This window comes from Panthera pardus, unplaced genomic scaffold, assembly GCF_024362965.1.
Source record: "Panthera pardus isolate Hobbes unplaced genomic scaffold, ASM2436296v1 HiC_scaffold_12, whole genome shotgun sequence".
In the NCBI taxonomy this organism is placed as follows: Eukaryota; Metazoa; Chordata; class Mammalia; order Carnivora; family Felidae; genus Panthera; species Panthera pardus.
The window spans coordinates 3,309,315-3,333,752 of NW_026526677.1; the positions used below are offsets into that span (position 1 = coordinate 3,309,315).

Here is a 24,438-nt window from a genome sequence, read left to right on the forward strand (position 1 = left end):
GCTTCATGTCAGTATAAGTTCCTGGAGTGGAGGTGCTCATGTGGGGAGAAAGACAGAAAAAATATTTAAATAATGATAAAAATGTTTCAAAACTGCAAGTGAACTGTGAACTCACAGATTGAGCAAACTCAAGACCCCCTGGGGAAAAAAGTCCACCAACACACATAGTTTTCCAATTGCTCAAAACCAGTGACAAAGATAAAAATCCTTAAAAAGCCAGCAGAGTGGGGAAAGATGCATTCCCTACAAAGAACAAAGACAAGAATGACAGCAGATCCAGCATTAGAAACAGCGCAAGTGAGAAGTCACAGAGATGCGTCTTTAAAGCACTAACGGAGGAGGAAAACAGAGCTACTTCAAAAACAAAGGTAAAACAAAGACTTCTAAAAAACGCAAAAGCTAAAAGGCTTCATCACTGGCGGCCTGCACTTTAAGAAACATCGAACGAAGGACTTCCTTCAGGTACAAGGAGAATGACACTGGATGGAAATACTCAGAGGAAGGAAGGCACCAGAAATGGCAACAGCAAGACTATGTAAAGAAATGTGCTTACTATTTAAATCCCTTTAAAAGTCATTGGCTTAAAAAATTTTTTAAGAAATAAAAGTCATTGGCTTTAAACAGAAATAATAACAATGTAGTTTGGGGCTTATGACACAGGGAAAGGTAATATGTAGGGCCACTGCTAAAGTAACCAAACAAAAAATTATCGCTAATAAGGTGACACAGGAGATAAAATGGAATCATAAAAATATTCAGCCCAAAAGAAGGTAGGAAAAGAGGGAAAGAAAGGGAGACAAAATACATATGGGGCAAATAAAAAATAGAAGACTGAAGTTAACCCTAACCATATCAATAATCACATTAAACGTAAATGGTGCAAACACGCCCCAGGTAAAAGGCAGAATTATCAGGTTAGATGACAAGCAGGACGCCTCCAAGGGGCACACCTTAACTATTAAGACACAGGTATGTTAAAAAGCAAGAGTGTGGTAAGGCTATACCAAAAGAAAAGAAAGCCAAAAGAAAACTTTAGTGGGCATATTAGTATCAAAGCAGGTTTCATAATAAAGGATGTTAACAGAATACCTTAAACTTATGAGTAAGGAACACAATGATTTGGGGTGACACCTAAATCCTCACTGCTGATGTGAGACGAATTTTTGAGTGGGTAAAGGTCATCCCTAAGGTGACCTGCCTGCTTTGCCGGATGCCTGGAAGTCCCACTCTGCCTGTTCCCCCTTTGATTACTGAAAGGATAGACAAGTGCACATGTAAAAAATGAGGTTGGGAAGGTGCTTGCTTTCTATAAGTAAGTGCCTTAACTGTGAAGGGTTTTTGGACCTGAGGTTGGCAACTCCCACAGCACCCCACCTCAAAAAAAAAAATAATAATAATGTTAGCAGAGTTTAAGAATGTAATTTTGTAATGATAAAAGAGTCCATTCTGTAGAAGGACATAAGAACCATAAACGTGTACGCATCTCATAACAAAGCTTCAAAATACATGAAGCAAAAATTGGTGGACCTGTAAAGAGAAACAGATCCACAATTATAATCAGCTATTTCAATAGCCAATAGAGCGAGTACACAGAAAATCAGTAAGGATGTAGGAAATTGGAACAACACTCTCAACCAATTTGGCCTAATTGACATCTATAAAACTCTGTGCTTTCTTTTCGAAAGCACTTGGAACAGTCCTCGAGATAAACCATACTCTGGGTCATAAAACAGGTGCCAATAAACTCAAAAGTATTCAAGTCATACAAATTTGCTCCCTAGTAGAATTGTATTAGGAACCGATAAGAGAAAGATCTCAGGAAAATCCCCCCAAATGCTTATAAACTAAATAATGCTGCTCTAAATAATTCACGGGTCAAAGTAAGAATCAAATGGGAAATTAGGTAGTATTTGAGTTGAATGAAAATGAAAACACAACCCACCAACGTGTGTAGGGCACCACAAAAGTAGTCCTTAAGGGAAATTTATAGGACTGAATGCCTCCATTAGAAAAGAAAGTGCTCAAATCGATGACCTCAGCTTCCACTCAGAAGCTAGAAGAAAAAGAGCAAATTAAACCCAACATAAGGAGAAAAAGGGAAATGGTGAAGATCACAGCAGTCGATGAAATAGAAAATAGAACAATAATAGGGGATATAATGACACCTAAAGCCGGTTCTTTGAAAACAGCAGTAAAATTGATAAACTTCTAGCCAAGCTTATCCGGGAATAAAAGGGGGGTGTGGCGGACACAACCTCCCATAGCAGAAATGAGAGCCAGGACATCGCTACCAATCCTTTCTCCAGCAGATTCCCTTTGTGTCTGTCAGAAACCAGCTGTTCACATATGCACGCAGGTCTGGTTCTGAGCTCTCTCTTCTGTTCCATCATCGACTGTCTTGATTACGGTGTCTTCATAATAAGTCTTGAAATAGATCGGGTCAGTCCTCCAGTTTTGTTCTTCTTTTTCAAAAACTTTTTGGGGGCTCCTGGATGGCTCAGTTGGTTGAACACCCAACTCTTGATTTCAGCTCAGGTCATGATCCCGCGGTTGTGGGATCGAGCCCCCCATCAGGCTCCACATGTAGCATTGAGCCTGCTTAAGATTCTTTCTCTCGGGGCCCTCGGGTGGCTCAACCAGTTAAGCGTCTGACTCTTGGTTCAGCTCAGGTCACGACCTCATGGTTTGTGAGTTCGAGCCCCGCATCAGGCTCTACACTGCCAACCCAGAGACAGCTTGGCAGCTTGGGATTCTCTCTCCCTCTCCCCCTCCCCCACTCGTGTTCTCTCTGAATAAATAAACTTTAAAAAAATCAAAGGTTCTCTCTCTCTCTCTCTCTCTCTCTGCCCCCTCCCCCTTTCACACATGCTCTCTCTCTAAAATAAATAAATACATAAAATGTTTACAAAATACCTTTTGGCTATCCAAGGGAGCTTGCATTTCCATATGAATTTAGCAGTCAGCTCGTCATTTTCTATAAAGAGCCTGCCGGGATCACACTGAGCCCGTCCACTGAGGAGCGTGGACAGCTGTACCCAGCCATCACGGAGCATCTGCTGCAAAGCCACAGGGAATCTCTCCATTGCGTTGGCTCGTCTGCGTCTCTCAACGGTGTTTTGAGGTTTCCCCTGTACAGGTCTCCCCAGTCTTTTGCCAAATTTATCTCTAACTTTTTCATACTTTTTTAAGATATCGTAAAGGCATTTAGGTTTTTCTGCTCACGGTGGTCTGTTGTTGTTACGCAGAATTACAAGGGAGCGGGGGCAGTGGTCTCCACGAGGATGCTGTCCGTTCCAGTCCACTTGGTGGGCAACCCCAGCGTGGGAGTGGCCCAAGGACGGCCATTCTGCCTCAAGGCTCTTTCTCTGTCACACCTGTCTGTTGTTTGGGCAGCAGTGGGGTGGGCAAGGGGCGCTCTCTTCCATTTTGGGGAGCCGTCGAGCTGGCACGTCTTTTCCGGAGGAAACTCATCACTTCCTACTAAGGCACTAAATGCCAGTACCCTTTGCCCCCGCCTCTGCACTTCCGGGACTGTCCCCTCCAGTTCTGCTGGCCCAGGTGGAAGCTCGTGGAAACCACCCACGCAGCCCCAGGAGGGCGTCAGTCCAATAAGACACAGAGTGTCCACGCAGGGCTGTGCAGTGGAGCTGTTGCAAAGACGAGGCGGCCCTGGTGTCCTGCTAGGGGACGACTGCCAAGCAAATGGCTCTAAGCGAAAAGAGCCACAAGCAGAGCAGCGGCCGAACGCATTACTCTCGGCGTAAGAAAAAGAGGTGCCGTGTGCGGGAGCTCTTTGTGCTCACTTTTTCTGTGAACTTAACACTGATTTAAAGGAGCGCCTGGGTGGCTCGGTCGGTTAAGCGTCCAAACTCTCGATCTCGGCTCAGGTCGTGGTCTCGCAGTGGTGTGTAAGTTCGAGCCCCACGTCAGGCTCAGAGCTGGCCGTGCAGAACCTGCTTGGGGTTCTCTCTCTCCCTCTCTCTCTGCCCCTCCCCTGCCTGCTCCCTCTGTCTCTCTTCCTCTCAAAATAAATGAATAAACTTAAACTGATTTAAAAGATAGAGCCCTTTAAATTTAAGGGAAAAACACGAGAGGGACAGACGCACCGAGGAGGCCAAGTTTGGTGGAGGGGTTGTGTGTCTGTGTCAGTTTCTTCTCACGTCCTCCACGAAACCAGGTGCCTCCTTGTTGATCTCGTGTCTCTCTGTTGAGCTCTTTCTCGGGACAGTGGTAGACGAGCCGTGTCCCGTTTGGCTCGGTTGCCCCGTGCCTGGCACAGAGCCTCTCTCTCAGCAGATCTTCAGAGGTCTCCAGGGGTCAGAGCCGTGGGCTACATTCTTTCTGGAATGTTCTCGTGGAGCCACCTCGCATCCCTCGAGGGGGGCACTGACACGTCCACCTGTTTCAGATGAGGCGACCAAGGCACAGGGAGGGTAAGTCATTTGGTTAAGGTTGCGCGGCTGAAGGTGGAGGGCTGGGATCTGCACCCAGGCCGTCCAGCTCGAGGCTGAGCCCTGAACGCCGGCCCAGCCAGCATCTCTGTGGCGGTGACAGGCACCCACTGTGCGGGGCTGGGCACGTGTACAGGGCGAGCCTGATGCCGGCTCACGGGGGGAGCCCGTGGCACCGAGCCGCCAGCCCAGGTGTGCGGTGAGGAGTCTACGCTTGGCCGACAGCCGCGCCCCCACAGTGAGTGCCAGAGGGAGTGGACCCGGGTTCCCCTCCCGCTTTCGCCTTGTTCCAGGTGGCATTTCGGTTTCTGTGCTTAAAAGACGAAGGATAGTCAGACTTTCTGGTGGCATTTATTCTCCACTGGCATTTAAGATACTCGCCAAGACTGTCATTTTGAAGGGGGAAAACGTTCAAATAGTAGCAGTGACTCAGACCGGGACTCGGCCCCCTCGTCTGGCTCGGCCCCCTCGGAGTCGCTGGGGATCTCAGCACCGGGGGGGCCTCTGCTCCAGGAGAGCCGGGCCGAGTGGGGCCTTCTGCTTGTCTTTAGGGGCTATGAGAGCGGGGTGGCCAAGCGCGGGGTCTCGGGGGCGTGAGCGTGAAAACCGTGAGCCTGCCCTCACCCTCCGTGCTACTGGCCTGGCCTCTCTGTGTAGAGCTTGAGGGGCCTCCTGGCACCACGTCCGGCCTCGAAGCCAGAGCTGCTAACTGGACCCCGGGCTCCTTCGTCTCTGCTCCGCCATGGAACATGCTTCCAGAAGTATCCACGTGGAGCCCCTAGGCTCTCAGCCTCTCCTTTCAGGCTTAGCAGCAGGGACTTCAGGGTGGACGGGCCTGGGTTTAACCCTTACCTGGAGACTTACTACTATATGGTAGTATGTTTGTGTGCTTTTTGTCTGTAATTCACACAAGCCTGAGACCAGTCGGTGGCTCTGTCCCCAACCCCAGGGACAGACCTGCATGCAGGAGGCACTCGGTAAACGGAGAGTGATGAGTAAAGCTTTTGGTGTGATGCCTGGTAATGTAATGAGCCCTTGAGATATGGAAGCTGTTAGGTCCTTATGAGTCATAGCAGCAGGTGCCAAGATGTTTATGGTCGTGGCTTTGTCAAAACATGATCAGGTCCCACATGCGTGTCTATAACGGCTTTATTCATCATTGCCAAAACGTGGAAGCACCCTCGAACAAACTGTGGTCCATCCATTCAACTCAATATTATGCGGCTATAAAAGGAAATGAGCCCGCAGGCCACAGAAAGACCCACGTAAGAGGAACCCACAAATGTATACTGCTTTGTGAAGGAAGCCAATCTGAACGAGCGAGGATCCCAACTATATGACATTCTGGGAAGGGCAAAACCGTGGAGACGGTAAAAAGATCCGTGGTTGTCAGGGCGGGGGTGGCGGGGGGAGAGGGCTGGACAGGTGGAGCACGGGGCAGTTTTAGGGCAGTGAAACTGTCGTGTGCCACTGTAATGTCGGATACGTGGCAAAACCTATAGAAAGTACGTGAAGCGTGAGCCCTGTGGGCTTCAGTTCATGAGAACATAATCAGGATTGGCTCATCACCTGTGGCAAACGTAACACGCCAGTCAGCGCAAGGTGTGGATTATAGGAGGGAAGGGGTGTGTGGGAATTTGCTGGAGTATCCGCTCAATTTTTCTGTCTGTAAACCTAAAACTGTTCCAAAATAGAAAGTCTCAGAATACAGTCCGATCGGGCACTTACAGCCGAAGGTCTTACAGCCAAGAGTGGGAGTCTCAGGGAACCCGTCATCCAGAGAGTACAGAAGGGAAGGGGCTCCAGAACCTTCTGTGGATCCGCACAGTAGTTACCATGACCTCGGAGCCTGCGTGGGGAGGACTCCCTCCGGACGCCGCCGGGGACGAGGTCCCGGGAAGAGTGTGAGATGCCCAGCAGCGGCTGGCAGGTTGGGGAGGTGGGTGTCTAATCAGGAGGACGTCACGGGGGGATGGAGACTTGGTGTTTTCTCCTCCTCGTGCACCTGTGGGGAGGTGCCTGTGGACCCGGGAGTTCCTGGCACACAAGCACGGGCCACCGCTGTCATCTGCCTCCACCCCAGAGCGGTCATTTTGCAGCTGTCACCCACACCGGGCACTTCCTGCAGCCAGTGGGCAACCTCTCAATGGCCACCCGCGCTGTTTCGGGCTGTCCTTCCCTTGACTCAAGCTATGACTTCCCTACCACACACGGGCTCGCAGCCTCTTGTACGGCACGCAGCTCGACACCACGGCCCCGGTGCCCGTGCCCTGCACGCAGGCTCGCGCGTGTGCCTGAGCTCTGGCCGCGGAATGGGAGGGTGGCCTGTTCTAAACCCCCACGAGCCACCTCCGCACCCTCCATCCACCCTGCGCCTGGATGTAGATGAGCCCAAACCCGTAAGCTCCATGTTGAAAAGGGCAGCGCCCAGGACCCTGAATTGCCCCCCCGGAAGCCAGCTGCCATTTCTCGGGACTTTGCCTGGAAGAGAAGGAACTTCCTGTGAGACTGAGCTCTCATTAGTTAGGGGCATTGGTTCTGGAAGCCGGCTGAAGGAACGTAGGGATGTATCACACATCCTGACTTTGAACCCCATGTAACCCACCTAATCACTTGAAACCCAAGAGTGTACAGGTAAAGGGGACCTTTGAGAGCCCAGGTCAACCCTCTCGCTTCCCCAGATAGGGGTCTTGTCAAAGATTACAGAGTCATTTGCAGAAGGACTGGAGCATCTGGGGTTCTGACCCTGGCTCCCTGCCCCTCACCACCCATCACGTGGGCATGACCTCCGCCAACAACGAGTCAGGAGAGGAGTCTGGGCCAGCAGCTGGGAAGGGAACGTATTGTTGGAGACTGTCATGGGCTGAGTTGGGTCCCCAGAATTCGTATGCTGGAGTCTTGACCCTACCAGCTCAGAATGTGATCTGAGGCCATCTGGAGCTGGGGCCTTGGAGGAGGTGATTAAGGTAAAGTGAGGTCACTAGGGGAGGGTCCGATCCAGAGTGCACGGGGTCCTTGTAAGAAGAGGGGATTAGAACTCAGACATGCGCGGAGTGACGACCCCGTGGGGCCACTGGGAGAGGACGTCCGTCCACACACAAGGAGAGAGGCCTCAGGAGGACCCGGCCCCGCCCACGCCTGGACCTCGGGCTCCGGCCTCCAGGACCGGGAGACAACGCATCCTGTGGTGCGAGCCCCGACTATGGGACTGTGTTGTGCTGCCAGAGCGAACTCACACAGAGATTGTTGGAACTGAGTCCAAGGAGAGGTCAGATAGACCCCAGCTCACCGTCTGCACGAACACCCTCGTGTGTTAGAGAAACTCTGCATTCCCGCTGGACTGGGCTGGCCCTGCGCATATTACATTACGGGGCGTCCGTTCTCTGGGCACTGCTCCAGGAGAGGACCTTTGGGCCACAGGTTTAATTAACAGCAGGATGAGCCCAAGGTGACCCACTGTCTGCCCAAGCTCAGCCTCTCCCCACGTGGGACCGGGTGGAAAGTAGCAAGCAGCCTTCCGGATGAGAGCCTGGGGGCCGGTGCCGCAGAAATGAGGCATCCCATCCCCTTTGAGAGTTAATCGTTTGCTTTGGGGATTAATTTTTCAGTTGTTGGCTTTGAGTTAAAGCACTCAGTAAATTACTCGTCGTGATGTGGGACATGTATGAGCTAAATGGAGCTATAAATCTCCCAAGCTTGGTGTTAAAGCCTGAGCCTCAACCCACGCTCCCTCCAGGAGGGGCCCACACGTGCTCTCGGCTGGGAGACCGGCCGATCTGTGATGCCTTCTCAGGGCTCCCCTGGGCCAGAACCCGGGGCAGACCTCCTGCGGCCTGGCCCGGGCCAGAGAAGCTCCCAGCGGGTTCTACTGGATCCCCTCCTCCCTGGAAGGGCCAGCTCACTGCCCCCTTGTCTGTGCGTCTTTCCCGGCCAGAAAGACCGTGCCCTTGAAAGGCCCTCAGTGTCCCCGTCACTGCCCCATCTTTGCCCTCCCACCCTCACATATCCTGGTCATGTTATCCTTCAAAACCAAAGTCAAGGCCCGCCTCCTCAAGGACCCCCTGCAGTCTCCCTTTCATTGGGCTTCTAGTGGCTACCTGCGAGCTCAGAAGCCACGTGGGAGTATCTCGGTGCTCTTCAGGTTTGCATGCCGTCCCCAGGAAAGCGCGCAGACCCTGGGAGGGAAGAAGCCCACGCACCCTCGGTACCCCTCCGTGTCTTAAGCTGGGAAGGTGCACAGCACAAGTGTGGCGAGTGGGTGGGGGGTCCCTCAGGGTCGCCCCGCCAGCCTCCAGCCTCCAGGCAGCACCGACTCAGGGGCCCCAGGCCAGTGTTCCTATGTGTTCACGCTTTTAGTGGGAGAATTCAGAGTTCCGCCACGCCAGGGGTCGGGTGGAAGACAGAAGGTGACGTGTCCCCAGTAGGGGCCACGTGCCCCTGTGGCTCACAGGTGATGCAGGGAGGGAAGGGTCCACATCTCCACTCTGATGGCACGGGTTCACTTTATCGCATGGTCATAAAACCGTGGCTCTATTCCTGCTGGGCTTTGGGGAGGGTATTGAGTACGGAAAACCCCGAGTCAGTGTAAAAAAAATAATAACATATATGGAACCCAAGCAACGGGGCCAAAACCATGGTCTTTGGTACCCAAATGATAAAGGTGGGGAGAGTTACACTGTGGAGACACGATTCCTATCCTATCACCCGGATGTTTCAGACCAAAGTCAGGTACAATAGCTGGGTGGATTATGAGTCTTCGGGAATGGCGTCCACAAATTTAAGACAGGAGGCCATGCCAACCTCCCGCCGCCGACCTGCGTTCTTCAGGGTCGGCCTGGCCATCTGGTGGGGGTGGGAGAGGCTGAGGATGACCATATGAGTGGGTGTGAACCAGACTCCTGCTTAGGGAGCCGAGTGGGGATGTGGGGTCCGTGCACTTGAGAACATCAACGAAGGCAGAGGCAGGCGGCCTCGGGAGGGGAGGGCTGAGCCCCCCGGGAAGCGAGGTATTTGGAGACACAGTGAATGTCCTCGGAGACCGAGGTCTGGGAGGGTGGGGGCAGGAAGGGGAGCTGGCTTTCGAGGCCTCTCCTCCACCCACCCCAGGCCCTCTGGGACCCTCCCAGACCGCATCACCCTTCCCAGGGTCCTGTGGCACATGGACTGGTGTCCACACGCATGTGCTTATGGCACTGAGTGGCTGATCCCTCTCTCCTTCACTGTCCACAGATGTTCCCAGGCACCCCCACCCTTCCGGGTCCTGCCTACGACGTCCCTGACCGATGGGGGTGGGTCATGGGGGCACAGGTGCCGGGACTCCCGTTTGTAGCACCTCCAGGGTTCAGGCCGGCGTCCGAGCGCCCGAGTCGACCCAGGTGCCCAGGACAGAAGGAGGTGTGCTTTTCTGCACCTGCTGGGCTTGCCCCGAGGGTCCCCGGAGCCAGTCTTCCTTGTGGGGCCTCTTTCCCCGGGATTCTCCGGGGCCACGGGGTCTCTGCGACACCAGCAAGGCCTCCTCAAATGCTCAGCGCTGTCCCGCAGCCACGCTGGGCCCTGGACAGCCACACAGGGACCCCGCTGCTGGGCTGGGGTCCCTCTCGGGGAGGGGCGATGGAGCAGCCAGCCCAGCCCCGCCCCCCCGACCCCGCAGCCAGGCCACACGGCCCCTCCTAGTGGTGCTTCTGGGAACACATTAGCCCCTCCTAGAACCCCCACCCCGTGCCATTTCGACTAAGGGAGGCCCGAGACCCTCTCACGCAGGGAGGGTGGGCCAGAGCAGGTGGCTCCGCGCAGCGGCTCGTGGCCACCACAGGCGGGAAGGACGGGGGGATCCTTAGCCTTTGGCAAACGCTGCCTTTCCGGTCACTGATGCCCGTTTTCTCTACGCCTTGCTGGGTCCTTCCTCTAAACACAGCCAGCATTTCCACCCTTGGCTGCCCGTCGCGTGAGCCTCCACTCGGGTGAGTGACGGCGTGAATGCCGCTGGGGACAGATGATACTCTTGTATCTTCCTATTTGCGATTTTGTGGACCTGTGTTCCAGGGTCTCGGTGGGCAGACAGACGGCCAGTACGGTCTCACGGATATAATCTGCAGGCGCCATCAGGAGGTGGCTGAGGGGTGGATCGGGGCTCCTGTGTCTGTAGACGCATCCCCGCTGGGGTGCCGTCCTGGGCCGTCAGGTGCCCAGTGTTAGGCTGTACCCACGGAGGGGGTGCGCACGATGGCGGGCTTGGTGTGCGAAGCCGAAGGAAGTAGCAGGAAGGAGCGGGGCTCTGGCGTTCCCCGGCCACTCCCCCCAGAGCCGCCGTGCCTGCCCCACCTGTGTGTCGAGGCCCTAAACCGCGTCGGGGCCCCTTGAGAGCTCGCTGGTCTGAAGCCTGGGCCGAGAAGTTCCGTAAGCCAGACCGTGGCCCCCGACCCCTGCGGGCAGGTGTGGGTGTTAGCACGTCGGGCCGTCTCTTGGTGCACGGAGGCACCTGGGGTTTGCTTCCTGGGGCGGCCGCCTCAGAGCGCCACCCACTGTGTGGCTAACACACAAATTTGTTCTCCCACGGCCTGGAGGCCGGAAGTCCAAAATCAAGGCGTGGGCAGGGCTGTGCTCCCTTGAAGGTGCGAGGGGAGGGTCCTTCCTGCCGCCTTCAGCTTCTGGAGCTCCAGGCGCCCCTGGGCTGGTGGCCGTGTCCCTCCTGGCTCCGCCTCTGTCTTCACGGCCCCTCCCCTGGAGGTGGGTCCAGATCTCCCCGTTTTAGAAGAGACACATCATTGGATTAGGGCTTTTCCTGATGACCCCGGCTTAACTGAATCACGTCTGCAGAGACCCTGTTTCCAAATAAGGTCACATTCACAGGTTCCAGCAGTTAGAATGTGGACACATCCTTTTAGGGGAGCACCGTTCAACCCACAGTGACCCCTGATCCCAGCACACACAAGCCTCCCCTGCAGACCACACCCCGAGCCCTCGACGACCTGCCTGAGACTCGGTGCCCTCCCTCAGGGACAGGGACACATGTGCAAACGGGCACTGCAAAGAGTGGGCTTCCAAAGCAGGACCCAAGGACAGCCTCCTGGTGCCCAGCCACCCCACCCCCCGGCCCCACCAAGTGCTGTCGTGAGAGGGGGGTTCGGCAGCCAGGAGAGCAAGGCCAGGGAAGTGGGCGGAAGGAAGGAGGCAGGACACAGGCCGGGGGTCCTGGAAGCAGAACCCCCCCACACACAGACCTGGAATGAGGGGTGGTCCCAGGAGGAAGGGAGGTTTGGCAACCGATTGCTAGAAAGGGTTGTGTGTCCCTATCTGCGTCTAAGGCTTTGTTCAGGAAGATTGTCGTTTTATGTGAAAATCTGGAGCAGCGATTTCAGACGGGAAGCCCGAGTGGTGAGGGCACCCCCCCGCCATCCGCTGGAGGGAGGGTCGCCCGAGAGGACGGGGGTCCAGGAACATCTGACCAGGGATGGCGCACACGGGGCTCCCGGGACCGGGCCCCGAGGAGGCTCCCGCCGGCCGCGCTGCAGGGGGGACCCTGGCAGGAGGCACCGGCATTTCCAGCTCTGGCCTGAGCTGATAATGAATTTGTCTTCACTCTGTCGCCACGGAGCTCAGACCTGGGTTTCCAGGGACTTGACCGCAGCTTCTGAACTATTTGCATGTGATCGTGGGCTTCCAGCATCACGGGGACCCAGGATCCCTGCCACAGAGGAAATTGCACTCAGAAACCAGCTACCTAGAACAAGCACTCAGTCTTTCAAGTCAGTTCTGCAAACCGAGAGTTATTTTTCTTTTCCAAGTGGCTCTGGCCCTCCCTGAAGCCTGAGAAGTAAGGGTAATTCTCAGACACCCGCTCCAGCCAGGCCCACGTGCCAGTGGTGGGCGTAGAACGGGCAGGGGCGGGATTCCGCCCAGAAGGTCGGCAGCTAGAGGGCGCGGGGAGAAGCCCAGGGCGGGTGGGAGCGTGCACACCGCGTGCAAGCAGGGCAGCAAGCCCACCGCCGAGGTCCTGGGCCCGCAAGGTCCGCACGCCCCCCGAAGGAGTGCAGGGAGGGGCTCGTGCTAGAGGAAAGGCCACAGCGAGCAGGGCATCGGGGCAGCCGAGAGCCGTGGCATGATAAATACAAATAAATAGGCTGTTAATAAGCATCAGCTCCTGGCCCTGAGTCCCTAAACCCCTTGAACTTACTGTCTCTTGTTCGCCAGTGAGATGGCTCACGGGGGACCCAAGACAGCTTCAGGATGGGTGGCCACCGGAGTAAGAAGGGATCTTATGATGAGAGGGTCAGAGCTGTCAGCCCCGCCCCCGTACCCACCCCCCAGCGGGAGCTGGCAAGGGGGAAGGGAGTCCGGTGATCCGGACAGCGGGGCCGGGAGAGATTGGGGTTGGAGGACCCGCAGAGGCGCGAGGAGATCCGGCGCCCCCCTACTCCTCCCCTCGCGTCTCTTCCGTCGGGCAGCTCCGGAGCCGTACCCTTGATAATAAAGTGATGAGCATAAGGAAAGCACTTTCCTGAGTTTTGTGAGATGTCCTAGCAAATTACCCAACTGGAAAAGGAGATCATGGGAACCCCCGGTTCATAGCCGGGCAGGGTGGGTCACAGTACGCGTGGCCTGGACTTTGGATGGCACAAATGGAGAGGAGCCGTCACGCAGGACCGAGCCCCCCGCCGCATGGGTCCGCGCCGACCAGAACGGACTGTGGGACCCCCAGCTGGCGTGGGAGACCGGAGAGTCGGTGTTGGAATGACATACTTGCTGTCAAACACACACGCACACACACACACGCACACACAGAACAACAAATGCTCACTGTTTATTGAGCACCTGTCACGTGCCAGGCACCGTGCTAACGGGGTACAAGCGCGACCCCATCTAATCACACCGACAGCCCTGAGAAGTCAACCCAGTCGCTAGGCTGTGCTCAGGTGGGGAAACTGAGGCACGGAGGTCGGACTCCGGTTCCTGCGGTGAGCTTAAGGTAGATGCCCTCACAGGAGAGGGGCAGCGAGCGGAGGCTGCGGGCAAGCGGAGGCCGGACCACCCGATGCACCAGTGGGGGTCGGGCAGCGGGCTCGCCAGCTCATGAGGAGGAGACGCGCACCTACGGAAGCTGACTGGCCACGCCGGGCGGACCTAGACCAGCCAGACCAGTGGCTCAGACAGTGCGCTCAGCAGCTGCGGAAGCCGCGTCCATGCATGTCTCAGGCGGAAAGAGATGTGGCCGCCGTGCAGGGGCCGTGGTCACCCACCGAGAACCAGTACGGTCCAGGGGCGTGCACTCGGGCTCTGCTTGCCCTGGGCAAGCCCCCGGCCCCACCGCCCCTGCGGCGCCCCTGACTTTGCTCTCCTTGGCGTCCATTGGCTCTGAAGGTCGCCGTCCCCGAAGGGCTCCTGGACGGGCACGTGGACAGTGGAGCCCGAGCCGGAGCCTCGCCCGTGGGGGTGCCACAAGCTCCCCTCACCTTGCACCTTGCGGGGTCCCTTCTTGACTCAGAATCCGGGCAGGGTCTTGGGGTGGCCCCTGACGCATTCACTCCTTTGTTGCCCGACAAGCTAAGGGCAGGTCGACATTGCCCTTCCCCGTGGCGGTGAGACAGGACTCCAGGTCATGGGGGCGGATGGCGGGGCTTCCTACCTGCTTTTCTCTCCCATTGAAAGCAACAGCCAAGTCACTGCAGAGTGGTGGCCCTGCTCCCGGTCCCACGACCGCCCTGACCCAGTGGCTCCCCCCTGCCCTTGCTCTGCCGAGGGCCCCTCCTGGCTCGCAGACGGCCGCCTCTGGCTGTGCGCCCGTGTGGCACAGAGAGAGCCAGCTCTCCGGTGTCTCTTCGTGCAAGGGCGCCAGTCCCGTCAGGTGGGGACCGCTCCCCCATGACCTCACCTGACCCTCCCTACCTCCCAAAGGCCCACCCCCAAATACCATCCCACTGGGGGTCAGGCTGGAACATCAGAATTTGGAGGAGGGGGTCACGAACGTTCAGACCATAACAAACGGCAGTCGTTACCGGTTGGCACAAGAAGGTCCCGCAAGTGAGAAGCCCACCTTCGGGGGCCCCTTTTACCGTCACGCAGCTCTGAGCGGGGGGGCTGGGATCGCCCCGTGTTACAGATGAGGACACCGAGGCGTGGGACTGTATCACGGCTTCTCTGCTGGCCGTGGGGAGCAGGGGTTTGAACCTGGGCACCCCACGCCTGGTAGAGGTGCAGAGGGGTGGGTGGCAAGGCCAGATCTCCCGACGGGCTTGTTTCTTGCCCTTTCAGGGAGCTGTCTGGCCAAACAGACACTTGCTGGCCAGTCGTCTTCCGGCGACACCAAACTGGGCACGTGGCTCTCTGGTGCCTTTCCCAAACAGGGTGCCCTCTGAACTAATAGTCGGCCAGCCGGCACCCCGCTGGGACGGTCGTGGGTTCTGGTCTCCTGCCAGCCCCCCACCGCCCCCCCGTCCCGTCTGCCAGCCTGGCACCCGTTACCGGAATGGATTGGCCGGCCATCCTCGGGCGCTCCCGGGGAAGCCCGGTCAGCGTCTCGGCTCCCCCGGCACCCAGAGCGCGGTCCGCACGCTGACGGGGCCGTGAGGGTCGGGAGCCCTGCGGGACCGAGGCCCCGGAGGCAGGGCTGAGTGCCGACTGCGCCAGCCTCCGGAGCTGCTCGCTGCCACGTGGGGCCCCCAGCCGGGCGCTTCAGACAACAGGAGCTTCTTCTCTCCCAGCTCTGGAGCCAGGCCGACTGTGAGATCAAGGCGTCCGCGGGGCCCAGCCCCCTCCAGAGGCTCTGCAGGAGGACCCGGCCTCGCTCCCTCTGACCCCCGAAGGCTCGTGTGTCCTCACACGGCTCCTCCCTGTGTGTCTTCTCCTACCTGTCAGGTGAATAGGGCCCCCCCAGGTCATCCAGGACGAGCTCATCGTGAGATCTTGAACGTTACCGCATCCGCGAAGACCCCATTTCCAGATAAGGTCACAGCCGCAGGTCACAGGGCTTAGGACGCGGACATACCCTTTAGCAGACCACCGTTCAACTCCCTGCCTAGCGGGGTTCGTCATCTCCCCGCCCCCGCCTCTCCCCTCGGACGAGGCATACGGTCGGCGCTCAGAATCGCCCGGCAGGCCGCTGTGACGCACCCGGGGACTCAGTGGCCCTTCCGCAGAGGAGCTGGATGGATCCTGGGCGGTAAATCCCTTCTAGGCACCGTCGGCAGGGCGCACGACAGCCTGTCCTCACTGCCGGTCCCTCCCGCCGAGGCCGCCCTCGGCACAGTGACGGCTGGGGCCAGACCGTCCCCCCTTGTGGGGCTCGGGCGCACCGTGGGAGGTCGGTCCAGCTGTGACAACCAAAATGCCTCCAGACCTTGCTCCATGGCTCTGGGGTGAAGGCACGATCACCCGCCGAAAACCACCGCCTGGGACTACAAACCGGTTCCAGAGCCTCGCTCCGGCCGTCAGCGCCCGCCAGCCCGGGGCGCCTCTCGGGCCTAGCCCGCCGCGCCCTGCCGAACCGGGCGTCAGCTGACCCGGGCCCACCGCCCGCCCCCTGGAGCGCAGAGCTGGCCGGGTCGGGAGGGCGCCCTGTGGAGCCGCCAGGCCGACCTCCTCAGCCTCCCACCCGCCCGCTTTCGGGTTTTGTTTCTTACGAAGCCGAGGACGGTCGGTCTGGGACGAGAGGGTGGCGATCGTGCCCTTTGCCCTCGGCCGATGGAGCAGGAGACACGGAGGCTGCGGTCCGGCTGAGTGGAGAGAGGGATGCCCTCGGATGAAGAGGAACCCCGATGGCGGGCGGGCGGGCACCAAACAAAACGCGGTCGGTCCACGCGGTGGAACAGTACTCGGCCCTTAAAAGGAAGGGGATGCTCGCACCTGCTGCAGCAGGACGGACCCGAGGGCGCGACGCTGAGGGACACGGGCCAGACACGCAGGGACGCGTGCCGCACCCTCCCGCTTCCGCGAGGGCCCGACGGGAGTCACACACGTGCACAGAGAGCAGGACGGTGGGCGCCGCGGCGGGGGGAGGGCGTGTGCGCTGACGTTCACGGGGCTTCAGTCTGGGAAGAGGGACCGCCCTGGATTTCTGTCTCACCGCCACGTGGACGTACGTAACGCCACAGAGCGACGCATCCCAACGTGGCGGGAGCGGTCCATGCCGTGTTACACGCCCTTTGCCGCCACTCAAAAGAAAAGATCACCGGGCCGGCCCCGAGGTGCCTCCGGAGGGGTGACCCAGAACGTCTGGACGTCTCCGCCGTGTTTGCTTTTCCTCCTGGTACCAATCACGAGGCCACGGCTCCCGGCCGCCGGACGCACGCCGGACACCGCGGCGGGCACCTCGCCCGGGTTCTCACGTGGGCGCACCGCGGCCCTGTAACGGGGCGTTCGGATCGGCATCGTCCTGCTCGCCCTGACCTCGCAGAAGAGGGTGCGGTGCTCGGTCTGGAAGCGGCGGGATGGGCCCCGACTCCGTTCCTCCCCCGGGACCCCCTGGCTGGCCTCACTCTCGTCCTCGCCAAGACGGACGAGACCGGCCCGCCCTCGCAGGGAGGCCTGGAGGACGAGCCTGTCTGCCTCCTCACTCTTGTGAGCTGAATTACGGCCCCCCGAATTCGTACATCGAAGTCCTAACCCCTCCGGGCCTCAGTACGTGACCTTATTTGGAATTAGGGTCTCCACAGATGTGAGTGGTTAAGATGGGGTCTTCCCGGGGTGGGGGGGGGGGCCTCGGTCCGGTGACCGGTGTTCCTGTAAAAAAGGGAGCTTGGACCCAGGCGGGCAGGCAGGGAGACACCGTGTGAACGTGGGAGCAGAGATGGGGGAGGGTCCCCGCAGATGGTCAGCAAACCGCCAGAAGCGGGGGGAGGGCCCGGAACAGACTCCGCCTCGGCCCCCAGCAGGAGCCAGCTCTGCCGGCACCTTGATTTGGGACGCCCGGCCTGCAGACCGAGACGGCACGTTTCTGTGTGTTTCGTGACGGCGGCCGAGGACGTGGCCGCGGGAAGCCCGGACCCCCCACGGGAAACTGGCCTACGGGGTCAGGGCTCCGGGGGGCGCTGTGGTCCCACGTTGTGTGCTCCGAGCCCTCAGGTGTGCCCTGGGTGGCGCTGTCCTCCCCGTGAGCCACGCCATCAGCACTGGGTGTAGAACAAGGGGGCACGGGCCCCGAGGACGAGACGGGCCTGTCCTGCCAGCTCAGGGCTTTTGTGGCACCAGCTGGCTTCCTCGCCGACGGGCTCTTCTGGACCGATGGACCAGTGATTCTCTGCGGGGGGCGGGGGGCCCTGAGCCGGCGCCCAGGGTGGTCCCCACGCTCGGACACGTGGCCACTCGTGTCCCCGTCGTGAGCTCTGCCTTTCTGCTCCAGAGTTGGGCTTTTCCCTGGAGGCTGGCTGTGCCCAGGGGGCTTGTTCTGACTCAGGGCCATCTGGTCTCATCCCCAAGGGGCCCCTCCGTCGTCCCCGGAACACAAGTGACCTGGCTTCCCGCTTCCCCGTTTGTTTCTGGCTCGAGAAATGTCACCCCGGGGGCGCCTGGGTGGCTCAGTCAGTTAAGCGTCCAACCCTTGAATGGTCTCGCAGTTCGTGAGATCAAGCCCCACGTTGGGCTCTGTGCTGACAGCACAGGGCCCGCTCGGGATTCTCGCTCCCTCGCTCTCTGCCCCTCCCCTGTCTCCCTCTCCCTCTCTCTCCCAAAATAAATAAACTTAAAATGTTTTTAACGAAAAGGAAAGTCCCCCAGCTTCCTCTTTGTGTCCCGACTCGGCACTGACCAAGGCCAGGGCACTGATCATCTTAGAGGACAGCAGGGAGCCACCTCCTTAGCATCGGCTCAGGGCCAGGACGGCTCCCCCAGAAGCCACTCTCCCTTTGCCCCATCCTGAGCCTGGCACAGAGGCCCCACGTGCCATCCAGAAGGGGCCCCGGTGGGCGGCTTGGCTCCCCTTGGCGTCCTGGGCTCAGCCCCTCGGGACGAAGCTCAGGTAACCACCGAGCTGCCCAGGGAAGGAATAGAGGACGTCTGGAGGGTGCACGTACCCAGGGGCCCCGTGGGGCCGGTGGGCCGTGTGTGGGTGGTGCACCCCCCCCCCCCCACTCTCCCACATTCGTGGACCCTGCTCTCCTGATGCTGGACCAGGACCAGGTGGCTGAGTGGGGGTTGGGTTTCACACAGTCCAATTTTTGGACACCCTGTCAGGGGGTCCCGGAGCCCCCCATCTACCTGTAAACGCACAGTCCAGCCGGGCAGGTGACCAACCTGGGTGCCCCGAGCAGTGGCTCCTGGGCGCAGGGCCGAGGACGGCCGCCCAGCCCTGCACCCACCCGGTCCCTGCCACCAAGGTGCCCCTGGGGACGGAGGCAAGGCCGGCCACGCAGCATCAGCAGCAGGAGTGTGTGCGTGTTCCGGGGTGGCCGCCGCAAAGCACCACGAGCCAGGGGGCTTGGAACGACATGAATTTATTCTCCCGTGGTTCTGGAAGCCGCAAGTCCCAACGCAGTTATCACGGGGCTGAAATCAGGGTGTGAGCAGGGCCGCGCCCCGCCCCCCCACCTAGGCTCCTACCCGCCTCGTCCGGGGCTCCAGGCCTGCGTTCCTGGCTGCTGGCCGCATCCCTCTGGTCTCTGCCTCCGCCTTCACGTGGCCTCCCCGCTCCGTGCGTTCTCCCCTCCGCTGTCTCAGGGGCACCTGTCTTGGGACCCCAGGCCCGCCCTAAATCCAGGGTCATCGCATCTTGAGATCCTTATCTTAGTTACATCTGCAAAGACCATCCTTCCAAATACGGTCACATTCACAGGTGTCTAGGGTTCGGGCACGGACATGGCTTTCGGCGGGACACCAAGCCCTCCTTGGTCCATCAGGCCTAAATTCTGGGTGTCGTCGGGAGACCAGACCCCCACAGGGGCTCCCCTGGAGGGAGGGGCGCTCAGGGAACAGGTGGGGCACACTCTGCCGGCTGGGGGAGGAGAGATCCGGGCTCAGAAGCCGACACCACTTTCCTCCCCTGGACCCTGGACGACTGCAATCATCCTAGCTCCCCTCTCCCTCCTGGGGCCCCTCCTCACCCACTCTGCCGTCTCTCTGCCCCGGAACCGTCCCGGTCTGGCCAGCAGCCTCCCACAGCCCTCACTGCTCCCTCCCTCCGTCTCCGGCTTTCCAGCACACGACTCACCGGTGCCTCTGCCCCGCTGCCCGGCCACCCTCCTCCCGCCCTCTGTGTCTTCCTCACCTCCCCTGTCCCCAGGCCGCCCGGACGCACCTCTTAGGTGCGTGTCCCCTGTACCAAGCTGCAGGCGGGACCCCCTGGGCCAGCCGGCACCCGCTCAGCAGATGTGTTCGGCGTGACATGCCTGGGGCCAGCCACATGCTGGGGGCCGCGGAGAAGGGAACTGTGCCCGCACAGGGCCCTCAGGAGAGAGGTGTGGAGAGCGGTCGGTCCTGTCCTGGAGGGCGGGGTTTTTTCTCTCAGCTGAGGAGAGGAGAGGAGGACCCAGCCTTCCCAAAGAGCTGGGGTCTGTCACTGATCGATCCTTCTGACTTCTCATGAGAGCTGTGGCCATAATGATACAACAGAGCAGCACCCACGGGCATGGGAACCCGGAACCTCTGAGTTGGACGACTCTTTCCCAAGTTTATCAATCAGGGAGTAAAGACAACCAAAGTAAACAGCAGCTTTGAAACAACTTGGAGGTTATTCGGTCTTTAAATCGGAAGGTGGAGAGTTGAAGGCATTGATTCAACAGGTCAAGGACACGAGAGCTTAAATTCTCTTGGCCATCACCTCGCTGTCACAAGACGGCTGCTGGCGTTCCAGCTGTCAGCATCCACATTCCAGGCAAGAAGGCCAAAGGAAGTGGCAGATTGGCACCTATATTAGAAAAGCCAAACTTTCCTGGAAATTCCCAGCAGATCTGCACCTGCGTCCCATTGGCTAGGACCATACTATGCATCCCCCCGCGGTTTCAAGAGAAGCCAGGAAATTATTCATTTTAGAACCTGGGGGTGTTGCTGCGCCAAACGGCATCAGGATTGCGGTGGGACGGGAGAAGGGAGGGCAGCTACCAGCCAGGGTCCTGGCCGTCCTGCCACTCTAGGCCCCTGGGGGACAGATACCTTCAAACCAGAAGCTGGAAGCCCCGGACCTGGGAGCCGGTGGGGAAGAAGCGGAGAAGACAATGAGCAGCCGGCCGCAGCCCCCTCCCCATCCGCAGCCTCACCGGGGAGCCCCTCTTCTCGCTGGGCTGCAGCCCCCCCGGCCTCACCGGGGAGCCCCTCTTCTACCTGGGCTTCAGTGCAGAACCTACCACTCGACACTCGAAGGCGCTCCGGAAACACTGCGTTTGTCTCCCGGGGGGAGAACACTCCTCTGCTTTGTTCCGCCCCCACAGTCCCCCCCCCGCCACCGCTCCCCCCCCACCAACAGTTCCCTGGCACAAGAAGTCGGAGCCACATCGGGGATGCCTGACTCCCAGCGCTCGTGGGGAAAACTGAGGGTGGCCACCCGACGCCAGGCAGCGGGTCCCCAAGCCCTCCAGACGCGGCCTCCGAGCCCGGGGCCCGCTCCTCTGCCCTCGGGCTCCCAGGAGGTGACGGTCCCGGGGCCACACAGCAGCAGGTGGCCCCCGGCCCCCACCCCCCACCCGCCGCGGAGCCGGCCTCCAGCCCGCAGAGCCAGCCCACACACTGACGCACCTCCAGGTTTATTTTAGACCAAGCCTCATGCTCAGCACAGTCCAACAGACTTGAACTTTAACAAAAAAAGAAGCATGACAGGCCCAGCCGCACCCTGTCATTTACAGCTGGCCCAGCCCCCCGGCTTCCGGCCACGTGGGGACATCTCTGCAGGGAGGCAGGGGGTGGGGGGGGGGGACCACAGGGGGCTCCTGGGCTGCTGTCCTCCGGCCGGCGTGGCTGGGATCCAGCCCAGGGGACCAACCCTGGGAGGGCAGGTGTGGTGACGTCTCAGAGCCTGGACCCGGGGGTGCGAGGCGTGTCCCCGTGGCCCGGGGGCGGGGGAGCGTGTGTGTGCGTGCACACAGAGTGGGGCGCAGGCCCCACCCAGCCGATCTCGGTTGTGCGGGGCCACGCCCCTGTCCCTGGGTCCCCAGCCAGTATCTGCACCCTGGCTCTCAGGGGGCCTGCGGTCCCCCCGCCTTCTCCGTAGACTCCCAAGGGCTGGGCCCTGCTCCCTGTGGGCACTGGTGGCCCAGGCTCTCCACGTTGGCCGCCCTTGTGCTGAACTACGTGACCCCCACAATGCTTGACCCTAACAGACGTCAGACCAGTGGACGAAAGGCTGGGTGGACAGACAGACAGACACATGGGCAGACAGGCAGATAGATGCATGGATGAGAGTTGGGGGTCGGTGGACAGGCGGGGAGTTGGGATGGACAGGTGGACGGATGGATAACGGGTCGGGTGGGTGGATGGACAGGTCAACCAGTGGAGGATGGACAGAAGGATGGATGAACCACGGACTGATAATGGGAGGGAGGGAGGAAGTGTGTCTGTAGGAACTTCCTCCGGCCGTGAGCATCGCCCTGTGCACCTGCCTTCTGTGCCGGGAGGCCGATCTTCCCTGCAGCGTCAGCCCTGCCCCGTCCGGTGTGGGCGGGAGGGCTGTTCCGGGCAGGTGCGCATTTGCGTGTCGCCCTGTTCCCCGGCCCCGCGGGCCGGGCACCCCTTTGGGCAGGTGTGACCCTGGCAGCCCGGCCCCACGTGCTCAGAGCGGCTCGGGCCCCCAGCCCCCATCTCGCTGGACTTGGCCTGAGCTCTGAGGAGCGGTCGGGGCATCAGCTACGTGTCCCCCACCAGCAGCCCCAGGACACGATCCTTCTCTCATCCGGCTGGGCCTGGAGCAAGAACCTGGGCCCCAGGGCCAGACGCTGGGCTGAGTCCTGCCCAAGGGGGTCGGTGACGGGACCTGCCTCCCAGTGCAGCGTGGACTCCGTGAGCTTCTGCCCCTCCTGACTCGGTGCCTGGCCAACGCCGGCTCTTATCTCAACTCCCCAAAGAGCCGGAGCCCGGCCTGAGTCCGGGACAGCCGAGCCACCCTGCCCTGGGACGCCCACGGGAACCCACGCCGGGGAGCGGTCCTCACCCTCAAAGAGGAGCCGAGCACTGACCCTGGCCACGACGTGGACGAGCCTCGAAAAGATGATGCTGAGCGAAAGGAGCCAGACACAGAGATCGCGTGTTGCATGATTTCATCACCCGGAACAGGCAAATCCAGAGACAGGAAGTAGACGGGTGGGTGCCGGGGCTGGGGGGGCTGGGGGGAGGGGGACACGGAGTGGCAGCCGGTAGGTACGGGCTTCCTTTGGGGCAACAAGAATGTTCTGGAACCAGATGGAGGTGGTGGCAGCACAGCACTGAGAGGTGTTAACGAATTAACGTTGTGTGAATGGCACCTCAATTTTGTCAGAAGTGCCCATGAACCGCAAAACCAGCTTGTGGGAGCAGGGAGATGCCAGCACGGCCGAGGCAGAGGGTGCCCGGAGAGCAGGTGGGTGGCGTGGGACCGGACCCCGGCAGGGAGCCGCAGGGGAGGGGCGGTCGAGCGGGGTCCGTGTCTCCCGCTCACGGTGGCTCCGGTGGGGAGGACGGGCCACGGGAGAACGCGCCCGCTTCCTCCCGGTCTCCCCTAGGCAGCCGGTGTTGTCCGTGCGGTCTGCACGCTGATGTGACCCCGGCCGGCTGCCCTCCCAGCCACCCTGCTCCCATCGGGCCACCCAGGGCCACGAGCTGTTTGGGTCGGCACCACGGCTGCCCCATGGGGTCCGGGCCTGGCTTTGGGGGCAGCGGACAAGAGCAGGTGGCGGGTGGCCAGCCCGGGCGGTGGGTCCCAGCCGGGACGCCCACCCTAAGGGGCCCCGGAGGCCGCACTGCCCGCGGACGCGGGAGCCCCCCCTCCGCACCCCTGGCCGCCCGGCCGAGCTCCCCCTTCCGTCCGGCGCCCAGGGCGGGGGGACCCGCTTCGAGACGGGCTCTGGGGGCAGCTGTGCTGCTTAGGGGGGCCGGGAGCGCCCCTCCCACCACCTGATGGCGGCGGCCAGATCACGTTTTATTTACTCACTTATTTTTAAGCCGCCCAGGAAAGAGCTTGCTCCTTTCGACTGCAGCTTGTTTCGCTTGTCTTTCTCCGTGAAGACTGGCCAGGGACACCCCAGGAGGGCCTGGGGCTGGGCCCTCCGAGTGCCCTCTGGGCTTCACAAACGGGGGGGGGAGTGTCTGGGGGACGTGTCTGTCCCTGGGCCCTCCCTCCAGAGCTCAGGCCCTGCACACAAGCGTGAGGTCACACGGAGACGGTGGGATCTGAAGGTGGCCGCGGCAGCCACCGCCAACAAGCAGGCTTCTTCGTGGCGGCTTCTGGGGTGAGGTCTTTACTGGCCGGAAGCTACATCCGGCCCCGTGGGTCCTCCCCCACCAGGGAGCCGCTCAGAAGACAGCGGCTTCCGTCCCTTTTCAGGGGGACTTTTAAGTTGAGGTGACACTCACACCGCGTAAAATTGACCATTTTAACGTGAAGGGTTCCGTGGCACGTAGTGCGTTCCCAGTGTCGTGATAGACCGCCAGCTGAGTCACGCGGCCCCAGGCCTCCTCCAGGTGCCCCCCTCCCACCACGTCAAGGGAAGGGACATCAGTTTGAGGGCAGTCTCCGCGTGTGGGAGAAGTGACCGCAGGGCGACCCACCGACCGCACCCCTGCCCCAGGCGCCCGCCAGACCGCGTGCGCCCCGCCTGATCCCGGGACGCCCCGTGCCGTGTGCGCCCCGCGTCGTTAGTCATTAGGGACGCGCAGACCCGAACCACAAGACGCCCCCTCGCAGCCAGCAGGACAGCTGTGGTCGAAGGACAGACAGGAACGGGGGCTGTGGACGCAGGGAGAGTGGGGTCCTCGTTCACGGCCGGTGGGAACATACAAAGGTGTGGTGGCGCGGGGGGAGAACTTGCAAGGGGCTCGGCGTCACCGTGTGGCCCGGCAGTTCCAGCACCGCAGGCTGTGTGGCCAGGGGCAAATCGCT

The 24,438-nt window shown here is 60.2% G+C and overlaps 1 protein-coding gene and 1 non-coding gene across 4 annotated transcripts in view; both read left to right on the plus strand.

The window, feature by feature from the left end:
- SHANK2 (SH3 and multiple ankyrin repeat domains 2) overlaps positions 1 to 24,438 on the plus strand; it is a 492,081-nt gene that overhangs the window by 419,261 nt on the left and 48,382 nt on the right. The window lies entirely within an intron of this gene.
- LOC128776369 (U12 minor spliceosomal RNA) lies at positions 1,086 to 1,235 on the plus strand. Its single transcript, XR_008421434.1, has one exon. It is a non-coding gene; the product is annotated as a U12 minor spliceosomal RNA (small nuclear RNA).